The sequence below is a fragment of the Acipenser ruthenus genome, chromosome 25 (genome assembly GCF_902713425.1).
Source record: "Acipenser ruthenus chromosome 25, fAciRut3.2 maternal haplotype, whole genome shotgun sequence".
NCBI classification, from domain to species: Eukaryota; Metazoa; Chordata; class Actinopteri; order Acipenseriformes; family Acipenseridae; genus Acipenser; species Acipenser ruthenus.
The window spans coordinates 21,901,655-21,918,560 of NC_081213.1; the positions used below are offsets into that span (position 1 = coordinate 21,901,655).

A 16,906-nucleotide genomic window follows, 5' to 3' on the forward strand; every position below is an offset into this window, starting at 1 on the left:
TCAACGAAGGCTGTGAATTGAGCACTCTGAGGCTGTGAATTGAGCACTCCAGCTAGTTTTAAAATATTCACACATTGCTTCCTTGAAAAGTTTGAAACTGGGCCCAATTACCAGTTATCTGTCCATACTCACAATATAGATGTTTTCCTCAAGGGTGTGGGTGCAGTAAACAGACACAAAGTGGTTATCTGTTCTTCAGGAGGCTCTCTAACACGGGGCCAGGTATTCTGTTTTCTCCCTGAGGCGAGGCAACTCCCAAAACCAGGAAGCCCCACCCAGCACTTGCACTTGAAAGCTGGCATATTTGAAGCACTTAAAGAAATCTGTTTCAATTGCTGCAGACTCCAGTTGCCTCAGTCAGTCCCAAAGTGCAGGTTTTTACTTGAAATGAGCATGTCGTCAGTAAGAAAATCACAGCCATACTGAATTCATTACTGCAGTAGTCACACAAAACCATGGATACAATTTCAATAACTGCAGGCCACAGTTGAGTAAACAGTTGCACTGAAACTTAATTCCTGTTGACTTTTCCTTCATTCTTTGCCAGGGGCACATTCTGATTTGCTGTGCAAAGACAACAGGGGTTACAGCTTTGATTAATGTGGGGCAGAAGAAGAGAAGGAGAATAGTGAAATATGTTAGATGTGCACTTGACACCAAGAGATTTTTTTTTTCTTCGTCTAAAAGAGATGCATATAAAACTATATTAGTTTTTGATGATAATAAGATTGTTATATTGTATCACCACGCCTTATATGGTACCACCCAAGACATTTGAGTAAAATAATAAATTATTCTCTGAATGACTGGTGTGAATCAGACACCTTGAACCAGGTTGACCCATTCGACTGCATGGGTTGCTTAGAAGAAAGAGCCATGTCTGTGTATTATTCACTTTTTATTGGCCTGTGTTTTATTATTGAACCCCATTTGTACACGTGTATTTTATATCATAAAGGTTATGTATGTTTTGAAGATTTTACTTAGTGACATTCCATCATGACTGCCCACTGATACTGAAATTACTTGGTATTTGCATTGTTGTTCTCAATATGAAAAAAAATGTGCAAAAACAAACAGCAATTGGGTTTTATTTTCAAATACGAATGGTTACCTTTCATGCAGTGTCTTGGGTACGAGGGGGTGGGGGGGTTAATGATTCTCATATTGGACATTTAATATTTATTTAACATATAAAAATGTGTATTGTAATTTGACAAACTTCTTCAAAATAGTTGTATTTGTTCACCTGACCATCTTTGTGTAAAGAATATTCTAATGCATTACACTGTACTCGTTATCTTTACATCAACACATGTGCAAAACCTAGACATGACAGCAAGGCTCCTGGCAAAATGAAAGACAGGTTAACCAAACAGAAACATGAACCTCCTAGTCACTACCTATGCTGTAAGACCTAGCTATAGAAACAGTTGGTAGCAAACTTTGCTATGCATCTTTTACGTTTCAGTTTAACAAGTAATTCATGTATTTTATGTACCATTTTCTCAGCCTTCTTTCTTTCACTATAACTCATGATGGCATTGAATGAATTGCTGTATGTAGGTTGTGTCTGGTGCTCTAGACACCTGTCTGTTTTGGAGATGATAGTCCCAAAGAAAAGCTCCGGGTGGGGATGTTCAGGTATGCAGTCTGTTATCAGTCATACAGGTACAGCAACACGCCAGCAAATTACCCAGCATGCTATTCACTCTCACTGTGCAAGGATGGAGATCTGTTTAATTTCTGTGACTATGGACATATCTGCAGTTTGCAGAAAACAGGAAGCTCAGTAGAAGGTTAAGTTTTCTGGTTTATCCAAGGACAGTGGTCTGGTGTAATCTTCAGTATTTTATCTTTGTATATACACTTAATCAAAAATTCACACCGACGAAGGCGTTAGCCAAAGCGCTTGATTTTCTTGTAGTACAGTATTATCTCAATATTTTATCTCTACATTTAATTTATAATAGAACTATGTAAATCCATTTTGTTTATTATTTGCAGCTTTGTTTATGTTTTGTGTTTACTTTAGCATTGCAAATGGTTAATTTGGCGCCATATCAACGAGGTTTATATTGTTGAAAGTATTGCCTTTAAGGATTTGCTTTGCAAATAATGAAAACCTAATCAACTTATAACATTCATTGGTTAATCTATCATGACATTGAGAAGCTATGTAAATATGTAATACATTAACATGTAACAGGAAACAATGGGCTGGAAAATAAGTTATAAGGCCCAAAGGCTCCATCAGCACTTGCCTACGTAGTTTTTCTTGCTCAGTCAAAGTTGTTGGCTGTTGTTTGTGTTCTTCCAGCTCTTTTATGACTGGAATATCTATTTACCAACATATTTTCTTACTGTATAAAAAAAGAACATTCAGGCTATATTGAAGTAATGCCATGGTTTACTGGGGACAAAATGTCATCACATATGTATTTGGGCAGTGAGCACAGTTAATTATCAGTGAGTGAATTAAAAATGCAGTTGATTCCGAATTATGTTTTGTTGTGGTTTTAAACTACTGAGACTAGTTTTTATGAGGAATTGAAGAATTGCAATTTAAAGAGAAAGGTACGTTTCTGCAATCGCTAGAGATTTGTGGTTTGGGTGTTTGTTTTGTTGTTGTTGATCTTGCAACATTGACCCTAACAATAAAAAAATACAAGACATGTGAAACGTGCAGTGCTTTAATATTGCAACATTGCAGTGACATGTAGGGTATATTCTTCTCTTTGTGAATTATAATTTGGTCACAGATGAGACACACAGATTGTACAGGGTTTTTTTTCAGAACTGGTACACTCATATCAGTGTTCTTGTAAGAAAAAAAAATGTGCCTTTTTGCAATTGCTTGCATTTATTGACAAATAGTGCTGAGCATGCAGATTTTGAATATTTGTATAATGGAAACCTATAGCATGCCTGATGGAGTGTAGTGTACTTTTGGCAGAGTGGAGATTGCGTGATAAAAAAAAAAAGGCTACAAGGTTTCTTTAGCAGTGTGTGGGCATAATACTGGTATGTTGAATGAAAGAACAGCTCTCAACACGTTTCGTTGGTCTCCATGCTTATGCTTAATTTTTTCTGTATTTAATTAATACAAGTTTTTTTTTTTTTACTGTTCTGATCCACAATTTCAGTACTGGGCATTGTTTAATGAACTTGCCCAGGCATATTGCGTAATATAATGTCATGTTAATTGCCACAAGTAAACACAAAATATGTTGCACAACATTTAACATACATTTTATCTGTGAATATTTAAGGAAACAAAAGCTGAAAACTCTTTGCTAAAGTAGTGGTATGCCTTTTTCTGGTTGCTGTCTTTACAGCCACATTATCGCATATCAAGCTGGCACTGCATGCAGGGCATTCTGGTTATTATTCTAATTTAACACCTAGTATTATTGTGTTCACACTTGCACACTTAAGCCCAGAGCAGTTCACCCTCACACCAATTTAGAGTAACAGGAGCCAACAGCTAAAAATTCCCAACTTTAATGTTAAAAGTGCATTGAATTCATTATTGCTTTTGAGTATAACCAGCACGAACATGAACACATTTAATGCTTTCAGTGTAATTTGTTTGGAAATAATAGTACAGTAATTGCAACAGGAAACTGGTTTGAAAATGATATGAGATGTCTTTTAAAGGTAGAACTGATTTGCATTTTTGTGAGATAATGAACAGAGTGCTATTATTTTTGCAGTACAGAATTAAGAATTGTTATAAAAAAAAATGCATTTATGTAACGTCAACCCCGTCTATTATTAAAGGACTGTGAAAAACTGATCTTTTTAGACAGGTGATCCTCAAAAATGTATATTAAGGAAATTTACAATGAGAAATATATAAATATATATGTGGTCACTTTAGGTATTGTGGGTCTGTACAGAAATTAAAAAAAAAATATGAAGTTTATTTTATTTATTTATTTATTTATTTATTTAACACATCTCTGAAATGTCTTTTGCCTTTGAAATGCAGCTAAACCAGCACGTACCACTAAATACCAACATAAATTCTACACTGCCTTTGTTTCTCAAATTGTGTAAGAAAAAAAGGAGTGGCATAACATTTAACACCTGTCAATTTCTGCAAGGAACTTCTAAACTTAAGTTATAAAGGTCTTTGGAAAATCAGTAAGATTCAAAATGTTTAGTGTTATGATACTGCCCGATATTGCACTAATTGTTTTATTGTTAAAATGATTCCAATTTAAAAGGTTTTATGGAATCCATCTCGGTACAGATTAATTATGTTATCACACAATTTACAACATCTGTCTTTATACTAGTACAGATGACAGTTTTATTGCGGGTTGAATTTGTATCTGATTTGTTTCGCGATTCCAGCAATTGATGTGTGGCCTGATTAATAATACAGGTGGAAATTAAATTTAAAAAGTAGCAGTATCAAAAAATAATAATAAAAAATTGCCTGTGTTCCACAGCTTGTCAGTCAAACTCAGGATGGAAACAAGATGTTTGATTTGTCATTGTATCAAGCCTACGCAGCTATCTTTTAAAAGTATTACTTTTAGCAATGCCTGGATACTCATTGCTTCAGCTTTTTAGAGCTGTTTCCAGAAACAAGAGATCCTAGTTTATTCTAGTAAATTCTGCCTATTTGTGGTTTCTTTGTTGGGTTACCTGGAAACCCCACATCCCCTTTTAAACCTTATGTTCAAATATATTTGAACAGGATAGATCCACGAAGATCTCAGACGTCCTGTCTTCTTTTTAGGGGTTAGGACATTGAAGATAGAAAACACATTGTTGTAACGTGTTCATAACTTAGCTTTCTTATATCACACTTACCCTTTCCACTTTTACAATGGCTTTAAGCCGGCTTAGGTTTTAGGCTGTCTTTTTTTATATATATATATATAGTGTAATCCCAGCCATCCGACTTGGAGCTGACCTAAAGTTGGCCTATCCTGAGAGGGAGTAAACCCAAACCGTATCTGAGTCAAGTCGCATACTGTAGAGACACGTTGTGAGCTACACCCTGGGTATCAGTGCCACACAGCCATCGTCTGGGGAGCAGGACACATAATCAGCACTAGCAGCAGAGTTCAAGCAAAGCATGCATTACTGTAGGCACGAGACCAAATGGATCAGAGGCTTTTCATTTTTTTATTTTTCAGTTGTCTTTTCCTGTCAAAATTCATACCGTTTACCGTATTCTACGACATGTACTTCCATACTGTATTGGCCCCTGTGTTTACTTAAAACATGCCCTGAATACTTGCATACAATGACAATAACAACACACTACTTAGTTGTGACAATAACGTGTACTCTCATGCACTCACTAAGGTTAAAAAAAAAAAGATCATCTTAATGAAAAAATTAATAAGTAATTCCTCCTTCTACCACAGCCAATATCTTTGACTGTATGCTATCTTTATGTATCGATTTTAATTATAACTTTAAGTAGGTCTTTGGGTATAATAATAAAGTTAGCTGTGGTCAAACTTGTAGGTGTGAACACAGTATTGGTGTTTGGTATAGATAAAACAAGTTTGGTACTGTACAGTATGTTCAGTACCACCTTCAAATGACAGAAAAGCATTGTTGATGATAGAGCCGGTAGTCATTTTGTAAAGGTATGGAAGAAATGTCCCCTGCTTGTCAGGAGCTTCTTTGATTCCCATTATGTGTAAGTATGTAGAGCATGAAGACGGGAACTGTAAACTTTCTCCAGGTGCCTGGAACAGCTCGCTGTGAGTGGCAAGCTTAGAACGTTCTTGTATGTGGTATTTGCAGTATTATGTGGCTTAACTTCAAAGTGTTCTATAGCGAAAGGATATTTGTAAAAAAAAAAAAAAAAGATATATATATTTCATTTGTTTATATTGAACTGCAATTTTTGTTTATTTAAAATAACGATAGCATGATATGCACTAGACATGTATGACACCAACCATTATCCAATCCGATGCCTGTACCAGCCACACAGGGGTGGAAAAACAAGAAGACTGTAACCGAGATGTGTCTCAGGTGGGAGTAATGTGTTGTGTAAATACAATCCCTGACGCTCTGCCATTAGAAAAGCAGCATCTTCCTTTTGCAAGTCATTTTTAGTCACAGGTTAGGCTGCAGATCTTCAGACTTTGATAGTGCTGTCAGAAGGCTCTACTGTAGGTTGGCAGGTTTCTCCGCACAGTGTGTGCAGTTAAACCATGTCCTGACCAGCTCATTGGGTGGGCATAAAGTCTCCACTTACTTAGTTGTCAAGTGAAAAAATAAAAAGACACTATTATAACAAATAAAGATGTGCAGTAATGATAATTACTGGGCATACATTAACTGAGTTTGCAAGCTATTTTATACGTTTTCTACTTCTAAAACTACATTAGGAATGTAAATTAAGAAAATTACATTAATTTGGTTTGTATTTTATTTATTTTTCTCTATTAATTGTGGCATTTTAGGAGCAGCTGTAATTTTAATATTGGCCAATTTGACCTAATTTATTGAGATAATGTTAAAGATGCACAAATTACTCTTGGGAGAAATTTCAAGCGCATGACTTATACATTTTTAATGAGAGCTCTGCCTTAAAAAACTTTATAAAATGAATATGTATCAGAAAAGTGTTTTCTACATAGAAAACTTCGGGGTAATTAATATTCATGGGCTGAGCTTGTTAACACCGCCAATGCAAGTGGAGTGTAAATCCAATTAACATATAATGGGCCCAGAGGACGCTGGCAGATAAGGGTTAAACGATCTATTGAAATTGAAACTGGGACCTTCTTCCATTAAAGCACTTATTTGTTTCAATAAAGCTCTGATCCCTGTTTTTGCATACATTTCACAGATGTAGTACTTCTATAGGGAACTCCAGAGGCCAGGTTTAAAGGTATTGATGCTTAGATAGATGTTTAAAAGATAGCAAAGAAAAGGAGGTGGCAGCTTGCAAATGCAAAAGCAGTGCACTGAAAGTGGCTTTTATTTCTTATTTATAATCTACATGCACACTCTGGATAATAGATGTCAACGCTCATTCAGTACTTTAATTTCAAAGCAGAGAGGAGACATGGATGACAGAACTGGGAGCTGGAACTCAAAGGTACTAACAACACAAGGAAAAATGCCTGTTTACTGCAAAGCATTTGTTAGCACGCTGTCTTCAGATATTGTTCCCTTAGGAATAGAGAAAAAATGTGCCTTGTGAATATTGCTTAATGTTTTAAAGTGGTACTAAAAGAGTTTGCTGTCTGATAGCATAATGTGGTGGTGAAGGTTATTGAATAGAACCTAGGGAGTTTGTTTCATTTCTTGACTCTGTCACTCCAACAAGGAGTGAACATTGAGAAGTATACTATTTTAACCCCCTGACATACGATGACAGGCTTATCTGTGATTTTCAAGAAAAACAGTTTGTAACATGATGGATCTAGTAATGTTTATATACGTAGGGGTATTGAGAAAATGTTGATAAGTGACTGTTAGCTCTGACATAATCACTATTAAGTGTGAAAGGTTCTTGGACTGATTGACTGACCTACTAAATCATTTGAAAATCTGCAATGCAAGCTAAAACAGGCTTTTTAAATTTTAAAGTGCAAGAAATCTGTAGTCGAGTGATTTTACTAGTCCCTGTTTCTGTATTCTTGTTACTATTTATTATTCTTGCTTGTTTACTTTGCCAATCATTGCAGGCATTGTATGAGGAAGGCTTTGTTGAAGAGGGATAATGACAGAACTGTGCTGCTATTGAAATTCATTTATTCAAAAGTTTAGAGACCAGTAGGTGTTTTTATTAGCCTTGCTTCGAAGTTTGCACTAATCTGGTTAAGCAGTTTTGGCTTGGCATCAATTTAACTTGAACACCAATAGTGGGAATGCAACCTGGGTCCCACTACAGCTGTGTGATTATAACACATTAAAAGTTGCATTTGGGAGCTGTTGTCTCCCGTGTCATCAAACATATATAAACACACGCAAAGCATGCAAATGGTTTGCCTGCAAGTCTTATTTGACTAACAGTAATCAAATGCTGGTTTTGATGGAAAGTTGGTCTAAACTGTACCTTGGGGTATGAAAGATAACAAGCAAAGTGGCTTGGAACATACAGTAATTCTCAGTGAAACACAAAAATAGCTTTGTTTGCAGTATATTGGTCCTGGAATCAAGTGGACCAAACTAAAAAAGGAATTTTAAGCTCTTCTTTAGCTTTAGATCCTGGGGTTTAAATGTCTGGTTTGTAGTTGAAGTGTAGGTGAATTTTGTCAAATTAAAATTGATGCATTTACAATGGTATATAAGCCATACCAACTGAACTATCACATTCATATTGTAAAGTAGTCCTTTTTTAACGCAATATCTAAAACACTATGAAGTATACTTAGTAATAAGTACTCTTTGTTGAACAACATAGCATAAATGTCCAAAATGTTTTGTTAGCATTGTTTTTGTCTGGTTCCTTTTAAAAGGAAATGGGAATACTCTTTTATTCTAAAGGGTGTTTTATTTGAGCTATTTACATTAGTTGAGATGATGTAATAGGTCGGTCTGCAAAGCAGTACATTGTACAGAAAATAAGACCGCCTTATGCTTGTTTCTGTTACTTTGAACTGAGAATATGTTCTGCATCTTACAAAAGAAACATGAGCCTTGAATATAAGTAACTGTTTTCTGCATTAGGTACTCCCTGGAGGTAGCAGAAAAAAATATCATGGCCCTGCATGAAATGTGAATGTGAAATCTACCAGAAAGAAATATTTATGACCATTTTATGCTTGATTAGACTTGGATGACATCCGTTAGAAGACAGAGACTGGACAAAGAGAGCTGCTTCTGGGCAAATGTTAAGAGTTGTTTAGATGATGCTGGGGCTGAGACGTCCATTTACTGCTAGGCTAAACATAAGAATTGTGTTAGAGCACAGCTGACAAGAATTCACTGTGATGGAGACACTGTAAACATACAAGCTAAACAGTGAAATGCAGCTGCTGATATCCAGTGCATTACAGCTATACGGACAGGTAACTCTACTAACCATTGCCTTCACAGTGCGTATTGCAGAACATAGTCTAAATTAGAAAAGTATAGCATTGCATTAAAAAAAAAGGTTATTCCTAATTTAGGTTTTTCCAGAAAATAATAATAGTTTTTAATAGTTTGGTGTTTTTAATATATGTTGTACCATTGAACAGCACCTGACCAGAGTGATTCCCACAGCCAATGGGAAAGAATACCCGTCCTGAATAAGCAGATAATACCTTTGATCTCAATACAGTTTGCTGTACAGTATATCATTCAAACATTACTTTCATTTAGTCTTTTCTAAACCACAACATGTCCTGTCCTGTCTTTTCTAGAAGTGGGATTTTTTTTGTTTGTTGGTGTACAGATATATAGATAGATAGTAAGATAATTAGCATCCCATGAATGTATTTTATGTTTTGTATTTATTGCATTTAAAATTACAATACCATATATAATGCGTGCGTGTGTGTGAGTGTGTGTGTGTGTGTGTTTATATATATATATATATATATACACATACACACACACACACACACACGGTATAGGTTCCAAATTGCAATGCAAACTTTGGCAAGTATTCTTTTTTTTTCCCTCATTGTGTACGTTGTGTTACTGTTAACAGGTTCAAGTTACAAATTGAAAAGAAGCTAAACTACAGCTCTTAGTCTGATTTGCTGTGTAGTACAGAAGTACAAAATGGAAAGTATGATTAATTTTTCAATTTCTCTCTGCGGATATCTAATAATTGTGCCCATAGATAGCCAAAGGCCCTTATTAAACATTTAAATGCAAAAGAAACTTCGAATCAGAAAGATGTTTTTTTGGATTGAATAATGTAAAATATCTGTAGGGCAGCAGAAAAGAAGCAAGTTACTCAAGGTTTATTCTAGAAATATATTTGAAAATGTTTTACGCCATCATGGCTACCTGGCTTAATGCAGTTAATTAAAATGGCCTTATCAGTATGTGTGTCTACATTTATAGTATTTGTTTTCTGATCATTGCGTAACCTTTGAGAGAGTGCGTAGATACCTAGATTGTATTTGGTTTTGTAAATGTGTAGATACAATTTTTACTGCTAGCAATGTTGTATTTTACATGTATATAAATGTAGGTAAATTAAGTTGGAGACATTATTTGCATTGAAATTGAGGACAGTAGTGTGTATATATAGCCTGTAGTCTTCAGTTAAGCTGGGAATTGAAAGCCAGGTGGATACAAACAGTGTTGTGCAAACGCCATTTTAATGTTTCTTGACTTGGTAGATAAGAACGGGTTGCCCTCAGAAAAGGTACAGCGTGGCTTTAAGATACCCAGGCAGTCGGCAGGTTCCACCTGGAGTTATCATTTTCTGTACTGTCTTTATCACTTTGCTCAGTTCCACATAATAACATCTTCATCTGAGATTGCTGTGGCACAGAGGAACTGCATTTGTTGATCAAATTTGGCTGGATAACACTGTGATCTCGTATCCTGAAGTGAAGAGATGTGCCTAGAATACAGGAATGTAAAGCCAGCCTGGTGATTGATTGATTCTGCCTGTCACAGGACAAGATAACTGGATCAGTAAATACTCTGTACACTTCAGCCTCGTCTACACAATCACAAGTGAGGGCATTGCAGCCCTAAAGCACCCTGAGGCATGATGGGAATGTAGAACAAGTAGCTAAGAACTGTGGTCTTTATGCAAGGTATTTTAGGAAACTTGGACGTAGTGTATTTAGAAATAACTTTAGCTTGATAAGAAAATCAGACCTACAGTACAAGGCTTTAATATGCTGGTAACGTTTTATGGATACGTTTCAGGGGATATGATGTGTGATGTCTGTTCAGGTGCGTTATTGGAATGTTTGTATACAGTATAAGAAACTGAAACTCATTTTGACAGTAGCAGGCTCTTAACATGTCTTGTCTTCAAGTATACAATATATAAATAAATATTAAAGACTATGTTTTGGGGGCATTATAAATTATTTATTTCTAAAATGAAAAAGATTTGTGGTAGGTGTGAAAAGCTTGGGGGTTGGGGTATGGATTGCTTAAAAGTGCACAGAAACCCATCTCGCATTACCACTTGCCAGGCAGAAAAAAAATGGGAAAGCTTTTAATCATGACATGGTTAGTATTTTTAATGTAAAAGTGTCAGATAAGTGGTGGAGCTAAGACTGACCAAAATCCTGTTGAGTGTTGTGTTAAATTGAAAAAGGGGCCATGGGGAATTGGGGCCTCCTTGTGCCTGGCTTGATGTAAGATTATCCCTCATGTCTTTCTTCTCTTCTCCCGCGGTGCTTGTTGGATGTCTGCGGCTCTGTCTGAGGTCGTCATTGTATGTCTTTTTTTTTTTTTTAAACAATTCCTAAATATTAATACAACGATAATAATGAAATAAATACATTTAAAAAGGTCATGGCTCTCAATGATACCTGTGATCATGTGGCTTGCATTCACTGATGGTGGCCCCTGTATAATATTTAAAAAAGGAAAGAAAGAAAGAAAAAATGCATTATTTAGTTTGTAATTTACACAATTTAATGAGAATCTAAACAGCAGAACACCAGTTGTTTTTCACTTTTCTTTGCAGCTTTAAAAAATGCAAGGTTACATATTACAGACAAGTCTCAACATATCCGCCCAGTGCATGGCCACTTGAATTAATAAATAGGAGAATTCCTTGGAAATTCTGTGGGGACTGGAAGCTAGGTAGCAGCAGTGTTTGCTATGCCACAGAGTTAATAAAAAAAATCATGGCTGGAGGAGAGTTTACACACAGTAGTCTGTTTGTCCTTTATTTTAACCACCTGAGCTGATGCCAGAAAAGCAATTGTATGCTACATATTTCAAACAGATGTGGAAGAGCAAAACGAGGATCCATACTGAGAAGGAACTAGCTGTTAAAATGTGTTTATCTGGCATTTCTTAATATTGTAATATCTTGTATCTTTCAATTGCGAGTGTAAAATTCTCATTGTCACATGTTAAAAAAGCTATTGTAGTATGCCCTGTATTATGTTGGTAATGACACAGAGAAACATCATGTTCAGGAATGTTAGATAAACAGGCCTTTAGAAAATAATTATAAACAGCATTTGGACAAGACTGTGTACTCTTGGCTCCAGTCCAACAAGTCAAACTGTTTTTCTTTATAATTCATCATGCACATTTTCTTTCTGTTGCAATATGGAGTTTATCATTTGATACTCATAGCCTCAAGTATAGCGATTCCTTCCAGGTGCTGTATTGAGTAAGCAGACTGTTCCTTCTTTCATGAAGCCTTTAGCTTGTCTGTGTCGCAGTGAATCAAATAGAAGGAGTTACTTGGCTGAAGTGAATCATTAACTCCTCATGTAACATCCGGGTGTGGTTGTGATAATACTGAGGTTAATGAGTTATTAAATATAACTCTATCCATATGCTTATACTGTCTCCACTCGCTTTCCTGCAATGACAGATTCTTTCTAAATGATGTTAGTCTGTGTTTACTGATATAATACAGAACTGAAATATACAAAGGATGTGGCCAAACAAGCTAATATTAAAAGGGTAATAATAACTAAGGCTCAAAATCCATGTTTGTTCTTTTTGTTTTCACTTGTGTTTTTTTTTTTTTTGCTTGGTTATTTTTTTAAATCTAACACAATATATTAAATGTTGCTGTTGCTTCCTGATACTCAATCTCTTCCTGTGCTGTTTGTCAGATTTACTCCATGAAAAATTAAACATCCTGAAAGAAGCAAGCAACCTTTAAACAAACAGAAAGGGTTTAAAGACTTGGCTACCACTCCTTTGTGCAGTGATTATAAGTGGAGGATTATAATTGTTGCTCTGCTGCTATATTAACATATTATTCTGTATTAGTACTGTATTCTGCTTGTAAATTATCGAAATGGTTTACCTCCATAAAATATAGGCAAATGTTTGATGCTATTCAAGTATCATATAGTTTCCAATTTGGTCCAGTTTGAGTATTTTGAATATATACGTCATTCAGCTTTTTGGTTAGATATAACAAGGTTGTTCTTTTCAGCCATCATTCAATTCCAAATGTAGTTTTCACTATTAAATTAAATACAAATAAAATGAAAAATGTAAAGATTAACAGCAAAGTCGAGATGATACAGCAGTTGTATTTCTGTCAGTATGTCAATGAAAAGGCCAAAATAAATAGGTTTATATGGTTTTGTCTGAGTTTAATTAAGATGTGTCTGTTTCCGAAACGGCAGCCTTGCACTACAGAAAGTAAAGATTGCAGCATAAGCTGCTATTATGATTTGAGCAATTAAAAGTACAGAGAGGCTAGGCATCGCAACAGGTATAGGGAAAGAAGTGTTGAAGTAGAGGGAAACAATTTAAACAGAGTTAGCCTATATATTCATAGCTATTGCAGATGAACACAGGTTGTATGGTGGGTCATTTACTGTAAATCCTGGGGTGAAAGAATTAGAAAAAAAAAAAATAATTTAACCTTTTGACTAGTGATTAGTTACTGGAAACTAAATAACTGACTCCATGATTAAAATAACACAAGCCTTGCCTTTTGTGTAAAGGAAATAATAGCAAGGGGAATCCTGATTGCGCAATACACCCGGCTATATCTAAAGCAGCACTACTCTGCACAGGAGCGGCATTTACAGCGTGGTTACGATGCGAAACGTGAGTACCACGAACAGTGTTTTGACACATGCGGTTCTTTAACAGGGTCAGTGGACAGATGTGACAATCTAATAATAATTCGATGTGAAAATCGAATAATAATTTTCTATTATTGATTTGTTATACGAGTATTATTATTATTATTACTAATACTACTATATCATCATCAAAATCAAAAATGCATTTAAAAAAATAAGACATAGTTCAGTTAAACTACTGTATACAAATTAAAAGTGCACTGTGACTGAGAGGTTATTTTACTTTGCTTTTTCTTATGTACATCTGTTAGTTTTGTTAGGGTTGAGACATTGCCATGTGTAGGCCTTGGCTTAAGTTGAAGAATAAATATTTAGCAAACAAGCAACATCCCAGTACAAAAATACACTTTTTTCTGTAGTAACCTGTGTTTATGCCTATATATGATTCCTGTGAAAACTGTAATGAAGAAATATTGGATCCTGAAATGTACAGTATGTGCTTAAAAAGGTAGTATCTGCCTGCAGCTGAGTGTTGCATCATGTACCTTGTGGTGAACAAAGTGTTGGCCAATTTCCTGAAAAAAAGTGTAACATTTGATCTAAATCTGGCTCAAAATGCTCTATCATCCTAAACATCTGTTATCCGTGCATATCTATATTTTTGCAATTGGCTGCTTGTTTTTTTTTTTTCTTTCACAATCAGTTCTTGTGATGATTTACAGTTTTATTTGAATTTGTCTGTTGGTTCCAATTTGTTTCATTTGGTGTTTATTTTTGATTTCATGCCTTGTACATCTAAAATGTAAATTATTCGAATAAGATTAATCTGAGGTAAACCTTCATTTTTCATGCAAATAAAAAGGAAGTCCGTTCAGCACAGAGCACTTTAACACTTCTGTATTCAATCATATCATGTACCATTTCAAATATTATTTAATACTTAGCATAATTGCTTTAATGGGATATGGTAGAATTCAGGGGGGAATTGTTAAAAAAAAAAAAAAAAAAAAAAAAAAAAAGGCATACGGAACTAACTAAAACAATAGAGTTTAGATTATTATTATTATTATTATTATTTATTATTTATTTCTTAGCAGACGCCCTTATCCAGGGCGACTTACAATCGTAAGCAAATACTTCCTTTTTATAATGGCTCTTAATTTTAAAGAATACATTTGAAGTTTTGCTTTCTTTTCTTTAGTTGTTTTTAGGTGGGGGTGTTTATTGATAGTATATATATATATATATATATATATATATATATATATATATATATACAAAATACAAAACATAAGGCTATTTAACTTTAACCTGTTCTTTCACTGTAAAACACAATCTCATAAAATTAAAAAAAAATCTAACAATGAATCACAATACCCAGGACAACAAGGAAAGTCTGTTTTAAGCAAAAAACTAATATACTTTCATGAACTTGACTTTTTCACTTGATTTCGTAATGGAGCAATTGACGATACTTGTTTGACACGGTAGTAGAGATGTTATTTTCTCTTCATTTCTCTTCTGGACCCAAATATTTTCTGAAGTAAGATTTCTTGGAAATATGCTTGGGTATGTGAACTGTACGGAAAGACGAAAGTGAGTGAATCCAGGGTAGCAAGGGACATAAATCTCCCAGTAAAACTGTATAAAGGTACCTTGCCTGTGTTAAATTTGTCGCTTGCTATATTCCTAAAATATAAATCATAAACATCAGGGGGGACGTTTTAAAACATTAAAAGGAAAATCAATACAAAAGACGCTTTGAAAACATGACTTGTTTTACATTTCTTTTTTTATATCTAATTAGCCAAAAAAATCAATTTACGCTGCATCCTATTAACTAGGTGATTATTGGTAATAAATACGGTCTCTTCTTTTTTTTTTATTATTATTATTGAGGCAGTTTTCTTACACAGTTAATGGGGTTAATTTGACTTGGTTGAGGGATCACAGTTCTAAAGAATTAATGCAGCAATTCAAAGATTTAAAGAGATCTAGGATTCTTCACCAGTCCTGTGCTGAGAGATGTGCTTCTATCACATAGCAGCTAATGGGCTTGAACAACGGTCTGTCATTTACTATTACCTCAGTGAAAAAGAGGCATGCCCTTGATTCCTGCAGTGCTGGTTGCTTAGTGCAGTTTTGTTATACCTGCATTATAATGAGATTCCAGAAATATATATATATATATATATATATATATATATATATATATATATATATATATATATATATATATATATATATATATTGAGTAGTAGTGTTAATAATGTTAGAGATACGACTGATGATATTGAGAGGATTCTGCAAAGGTTATGAGAACGTTAATAGTAAAAGAAAAGGTCCCAGGGTTTTCAGGCTTGGTGATCCAGTGGTTAAAGAAAAGGGCTTGATACTAGGAGGTCCCTGGTTCTAATCCCTGCTCTGCCACTGTGTAACTGTGTGTGACCCTCAGCAAGTCACTTAACCTCCTTGTGCTCGCTTTGAATAAAAGCATCTGCTAAATGACTAATTAATAATAATAATAATAATAATAATAATAATAATAATAATAATAATAATAATAATAATAATAAAATACATTTTACAAAGTAGAGAGGGGCTTGCCTTTCTGAAATAATGACTTTTACCCTTTGCTAATGAAATGGGACAATCGTCTGAGAAACAATGTGTACAATATTGTCAATTGAGAGGAAAGGTATAATTATTTTCCATCTGGAAGAGTAGCGGAATGACATTTGTGTGCCACAGTGAGGTCACGCAAGGGTGGAACCCCAAACAACTCGTCTTGTTATCCAGTAGACAAATCTCTTCTGTCCTGTTAGTATGTTCATATTTCCAAAACACCTAACTTCTAACAAACTACTTTGAAAGTTATTTGGGGACTCTTTTTAAAGGTCATTCATACATTGGAAAGAGTAAGTTACATGTAGGTATTTTAATGGAAGATAAAATCAACGGTAATACCTGATTTCTACCGTATGAGAAGCATAGACCTTGTTGTCATTATGAAGTCCTCACTTGTCTTTTCCCCAAATATCTTTTTACTTCGACAGAAGCTTTGGTGTAACTGTGCCCCCACAATTGAGACAACTTTTTATTCAGCATTAATTCATACTCTTCATTGACATCCTGATTGAACAATGCCTTAGATCAGGGGTTCCCAAACTTTTTTTTTACTTTATATATACAGTCAATATACTGTATATATACAGTCAACCTTGGTTAACTCGACACCCCACGGGGATGCCATTTAGTGTTGACTTATC

The 16,906-nt window shown here is 34.8% G+C and overlaps 1 protein-coding gene across 10 annotated transcripts in view; it reads left to right on the plus strand.

The window, feature by feature from the left end:
• Positions 1-16,906, plus strand: part of LOC117413924 (forkhead box protein P1-like) — a 165,349-nt gene that overhangs the window by 81,470 nt on the left and 66,973 nt on the right. The gene's annotated exons all lie outside the window — the stretch shown is intronic.